The 6,000-nt window shown below is 38.1% G+C and overlaps 1 protein-coding gene across 1 annotated transcript in view; it reads left to right on the top strand.

The window, feature by feature from the left end:
* The first annotated feature begins 55 nt into the window (after window positions 1-55).
* RARS2 (arginyl-tRNA synthetase 2, mitochondrial) overlaps window positions 56-6,000 on the top strand; it is a 31,175-nt gene continuing 25,230 nt past the window's right edge. The window contains exons 1-4 of the mRNA XM_017742832.1: window positions 56-172; window positions 534-607; window positions 1,209-1,314; window positions 4,624-4,707. The gene's annotated coding sequence lies outside the window, so the exon portion shown is untranslated. The remainder of the gene's footprint in view (window positions 173-533; window positions 608-1,208; window positions 1,315-4,623; window positions 4,708-6,000) is intronic.

Raw genomic sequence — 6,000 nt, 5'->3', positions numbered from 1 at the left:
CTTCCCCGCCGCGCCCCACTCCGCCCGTCCCTGGGGCGCGCGCTGGGATTCCCGCTGGGGTCGGGGGGAGCTGAGGGAGGTGTAGCGACCATCCCTGGAGGTGTCCCAGGCCAGGGCGGATGGGGCTCTGAGCAACCCGGCCTGGGGTGGAAGGTGACCCTCCACATGGCAGGTTGGAACGAGAGGATGTGTAAAGTGCCTGCCAATCCAAACAGTTCTGACATTCCGTGGCGAGTTCAGTCCATAATGGCACGCGAGGGTTCGATGGGATCCTTCGTGGGGAAAAAACCCCCCAACCCTCTGTGGTGTTTCCCCTTGCCTTTTTTCTAAGGGTCCTTTAACATCTCTTAGGCTAGTATTTTATTGTATTGTTCATAATAGTTACGAAGGTTTTGTGCTTTTTTTACCTGGGCTGAAATTAGATTTCTGATACAAAGGATGCATCCCCTGTAGGTATTTAAACAGGGAGCCGTATTTTTCATTGGATTTTTGTCGTTTTGCTTAAGCCAATTTTTTCTTTATTTTCAATTTAGCTTTCAAAAGTTTTGGATCTGCCACCAGAGAATTTAATAAAGTCCATATCTGCAGTTCCTGTGTCCAAAAAACGGTAGTTGTTTACATTTTATCTTACAATGTTGGTCATGTTTTGTTATTTCATGTCATACCTATTACTGCAAAAGCTTAACAGAACTATGGGGAAAAAATACACCAAAAAAGCCCAAACCTTTTATACCAATCTAATTATAAGATAGTTCAATCGAATTAAATCCCTGTATTTATTCAAGCAAGTTCAAAGTAAATATATTTGCTTACAAGCCTGTGCAAATTATAGGCAGTGCATGGATGGCAAATGCTTCAGCATTGATGACCTGAATGTGAAACTGCTTAGAGCCAATGTAGAAATTATAAAGGATTTTTTTTCAGTCTTGTGCTCAAGAGTTGCAATAACGTTAGCAAGTAAATTTTGCTTATTCATGAGCATAGTTTTTGTTTATTCAGAGATGGTGTTCTCACCATATCTACTTTTTGATTGTATTAGAGCAAAGGTGATATTTGGCCTTCTTGTCCAGCTTTCTAAATGTACTGAATCTCCAGATATCTGTGGGTTATGCTTACAGCTGTCATATGCAGAGTCAGCTTGGATCTGCCAAATCTCCCCAGCATTTCACCAAGGTTTTTTCCTGATTTTCATATGTTCTTTTTTTCAGGCATGTTGCTGACTTCCAGCTTTCCATTGCTTCTGTAATAGAAAACAGTTCTAGTAATTGCTTAGCACAAGACCTGCATCTTCAAGCTCAGCAGCTTGTTGAAAGGGTATGCTAATGATTTCATTATATATTTATGCGATAATGAACTTACAGACTAGAGGTGTAAGGGGCATCATAAGGTAAAAAGTATTATTTTCTTCAAGGATCTGTTTGGGTCAAAGTAGTTTGATGACTGTACTTTCTGTAATTGTACACAGAATTCGTCACAGGGAATTGGAGTGATGCCATGATGATTTTTTGCCTTTTCTTTTATACCCCTGTTATACCTTTTTACAAGTTCTATATTCTTAGTGCTTTTTGCCTACATTCTTGGACTTGTTTGTTCAGCTAGGAGACTAAACATTTTAGAAGCTTCATAGGTAGGGGTTAGTGTGCTCCAAATCCCAAGGTCGTCTCCAGAGCACATTCTGTAAACTAAGATAGAACCATCCAGGGGAAGGCTCCTTGGGGAGGGGGGCTCATTCAAGCCTCTCATTAGGGAATTTTTGATAGATATGCTAATTAGTAAGACCTATAATGTTATACTAGATCTTTTGGGGGTGTGCACTGTGGTGTGCATTTCGGTGCATTCGACCTGGATGTAGTGCACCTAAGGATCCTTAAAATAAATACCAAGGTAAAATCCCTTTTTCCTTTCTAACCGTGTTTGACTCTTGATTTTAAGATGAGGAAAAGGCATCAGGAGAAGCAGCTTTGGTTAAGGTTCTTGTGAAATTGTTGTCTTCAAACAGTTTGAGGTGAATAGTACTGGTGAAGTTAGGTGGGTATCTGAAGGGTGTACCATGGTCTGTGCTGTTGTCCAGCACTTGAGGAAGAAATTGAGTGAGTGATGGCTTGGAAAACCAAAGACTGCGAAACCTGCCTCTGGAAAGGCAATGGATAAAGTTAGCCTGTGGGACAAACAGGCCAAACTTTCAAATCCATAACTGCTTGAAATGGAGTTTTCTTAGAACAGCAGTTTTTTCAGGTGTGTTTGTTTGGGAAATGGCAGTAGCTGAGGTTTTAAGACTAAAAAAAGGACAAATAAAACCATTTGTAATACTGCTGAGAAGCTAAACTATTTCTCATGTCATTCTTCACTGCTGAGGTGTTGAAGTTATCCATATCTTGGACCTGTTCTTCTAGCAAGAAATATTCTGACTCAGGTGGAAGAAGAACTGCTGATGCACAGATATACAACCAAAAGTTCTGACACAACTTAAAGATGATGTAGAAACATTAAATAATTCAGGTTGGAAAGTACCTCAGGAAGTTATCTGTTCACATATCCTCCCCAGCGCAGGTATTTTGGATAAGGTTGCTGAGGACTTTTGAAATCCAGTTAGGTGTTGAAGCCCTTCAAGGATTATACAGCCTCCCTCTCAATCTGTTTCAATGATTGTATCATCACAGTAACAAGTTTGGTTTTTTTTCCTTGTGTGTCATTTTAAACTCAGCTGCTAGTCCCTGTGTTTAGGAAGCTGCAAGTTTCCTCCCTTCTTTATTGTTTGTGGCTCAGTAAATAATCCTGAGCCGTTTAGCCGGACAGCTTTACATGGAAGAGCAATTTTAACAGTAAAGAATAGACCATCAATATAAGCCCCCAAAATGAATAGACCATGCCAACTAGACAAAGGGAAAAATAAAAAATCAATCCGTAATCTCTTCAGAATGTGTTTTTGTTGGGTGGTGAATATAGGAGATGCATTTAGTTTAACTTGTTTAGACTGGTCATGTCTTCTCCAAAGAAGATAATACTACTGTGTAATAAGCAGTGTATAAACTAGCAAAATATAACCACGTATCAAAAACTAGCAGAGACAGAAAAATGCAGGCAGTTACCAGTTTTTGTCGTGATAAACAGCTGATGGAGTGCCTCAGGGTTCAACAGAATGTTCTTAGTGACTTCTGAGGAAATGGGTCACAATATTTGAAATACAGATATTTAGGCTAGGCAAAAAAAGATGGAAGTTTTTCCAGTTAACTAAAATAGCCTAAATGGTAGGGCAGTGAGACAATAAATGAAGCAATATGCTCTGAAGTACTGAAAATAGTCAGAAAGGTCAGAAGGGTCTTGTTTCCATGGGTTTTTGATTTCATCTGGCTGTCTGATTCTTGTTTCATTTTTGTACTGTTAGTTCTTTGTGGAGGGCACATTGTGTTGGGTTTTTTAGTGCTTCTGTACTGCACAGTGGCATCCTACTCCAAGCCTTGGGCATGGGGACATCTGGTTACTGAAGGACCACAGGGCACTTGGAAAAGAAGTTGTTAAAGTTGTGGAGAGGACAAATGAGCACTCATATTAAAGAGAGATAAAAGCTAATGACAAATAACAGATTATGTAGAAATACCTTTATCAGAACAAATGTTATGGAGAAAGTCCAGTGGGTATTTCTATTTTTTCTCTGCCCCATAAGTACAAGGGACCATTTGTAAAACAGTAAGGTAAGAAATTGAGTGTCAACACAATAAATGCTTTTTTCCTGTAGCTTGTCAGTTAGCATTGGAATTTGTTGTCAGCAGAGCTTGTGAAAATGAAGGAATTTCAAAGCTAGCTGTGATTTCTCCTGGTTAAGTCACTGTTTTAAGCTGGAGACCTAGCATGGGGGTACAATTTCCTCTTCATGGTGATGTGCTTCAGTAGGAATGTATAGCTTGCCTCTCTCAAAGATATTAACTGAGTGATAAGGTGATTGTGTCATAATTTTATATACTTTCCCTCCCTCTTTTTCCTTTTTTTAGACAATTTCTTGACTATGAAAGACAGCTAGTTTAATAAGAAACTCTCAATGCTGACAGGTTGAGATCCAATGTTCTCAACAGGAAGAGACCCAAATTTGTGTTGACATTAGGTGTTGGTTGGCCAAATATTCCTTATGGGTTCAGAATTTTCAAGACATGTGCCTTATGGAAATTGTAAATGAACTTTTTAATCAATTGGCCTTTCATATCTTTATTTTGTGACACTGGGTATTGAAGAATGTTGTCACTAAACTTTTTTTTTTTTTTTTGTTAACTGCTGGCAGCCACCATGTAAGTTGTCAAATGTATCTCAGCTTTTGTCTGTACAAAGAGTTCAACTACTGTTCCCAATCAAAAGAAAACACAGACTGTGCACAGGAAGGGTCTGAAGTGGAACATATGTGTGACATTTCAAGCTGAGTTATATTCAGAGCTTATTAAGCATGTATGGGAAATAATAAAATCATCCCTTTTCTGACAGCATTGATGAAATGATCTATTTGTGATTGCTTCAAACCAATAAATCACATTTAATGTTTACAGGGGATTAAATGAATATTTACAGTGGATTGAATTACAGTTTTCCAGTTTACCTGTTTTCATTTAGAGTTTCTGTTTTGTTTTATTCTCTTAGCTAAAATGTGATTCAGTAGTGAATGAAATCAGCGCTGGTCCAGGAACAGTGAATTTTACAATAAACAGGGAATTATTAGCAAAGGTGAGTAGTGTCTTTCAAGTGCTTTAATGTAAAAATAAATTTCTCAGTATAAAACTATAGAATACCTATTATTGTCTTAGGAAGGTATTTTCTATGTAAAACTGTCTTTCACAAGTTTTCCCTGAGGATCCCTGTTGCTGGTTTGCTATGTGGGCCTAGAATTTGGAATGAGGCTGAAGAAAGTTTCTTCTTGTGAGGAAACAATGCATCCAATGTTCACTGATAATCATAACTCTTCTATTTTCCTCTCTCTCTGTGCTTTAAAAGGCAGGCTTGGTTACATCTACTTTGAGTTCTTACAGTATACAGCTCAAAAGTTTTGATCTTGTAAATACTCTTGGTTTTACCTGAAGTAGAAGTATTTGATAGCAGATCCTTCATTACACAGTTGACTGGAAAAAAAAAAAAAATCAAGGGGGAAAAAACCCAAAGGGAAGATATATTCCTCAATATCCTGTCTGAAGTATACATATACATTGTAACCGAGTCAATGGCTATTAGAGAATAGATCTATAAGTAATTTTTGTATGTGTGTCTAGCTTGCCTTCTTAGGTGTCATAGTAAGAACAGAATTAAAGGGTTTTTTACAGATGCTGTTCCTTAAAAAAAAAAAATCAATAGCTGTTACAGAAAAATTTTAAAGTGCTTTTTTGAGTGGGAAAAATAAGAAAAATTTCCACTGAATGAAGTGAGATTTCCACTTTATTTCACTTTGTTAAAGGCTTCTGTTATCTTCAGGAAACTTGTCCAGTGCATACAGCTTTGTGGATTAGGTCTGTAGAGCATTGGCCTGTGTGATCTTACATGTTTCAGTTTGTGTAGGGACTGACTTGGTGCTGTGAACACATTACTGACAATACTCACACAAACTGTCTTGAGGAATTTTTTAAGTCATTTTACACAGTCTCCAGACTTGCAAAGTAGACACATTTTAGTACAGATCATTCATAGTGGCCTTACAGACTTGCAGATGGGAGAGAGAAAGAAGGGGTGTTTGGACACATGGGAATTGAAGAGTTGGCTTTCTTTGGCACTGAAAAAGTAGAAGGTTTCCACAAAATTCAGCCTTTATTTTCACCAAAATTCTGCCTACAATTTCTCTTAAATTTTTTACTTGATCAGATACAGCTTTCAAAAGTTGGTGGCATTTTCATCTGTGTATGAGACCTTGTTTGCTTGGCAAACCAGCAATCTGATTACTAATGTGAGTAAAGGATGTGGGATCAGTCTCCTTTGTGGCTGGTAAACAGTTTTCTTGGTGATACTTTCTGTTGATGAAACTTTTTTGTGTGT

Source organism: Corvus brachyrhynchos, unplaced genomic scaffold (genome assembly GCF_000691975.1).
Source record: "Corvus brachyrhynchos isolate BGI_N302 unplaced genomic scaffold, ASM69197v1 scaffold87, whole genome shotgun sequence".
Lineage (NCBI taxonomy): Eukaryota > Metazoa > Chordata > Aves > Passeriformes > Corvidae > Corvus > Corvus brachyrhynchos.
The sequence above is the reverse complement of the archived record's forward strand: the minus strand, read 5'-3'. Positions and strand labels throughout refer to the sequence as shown.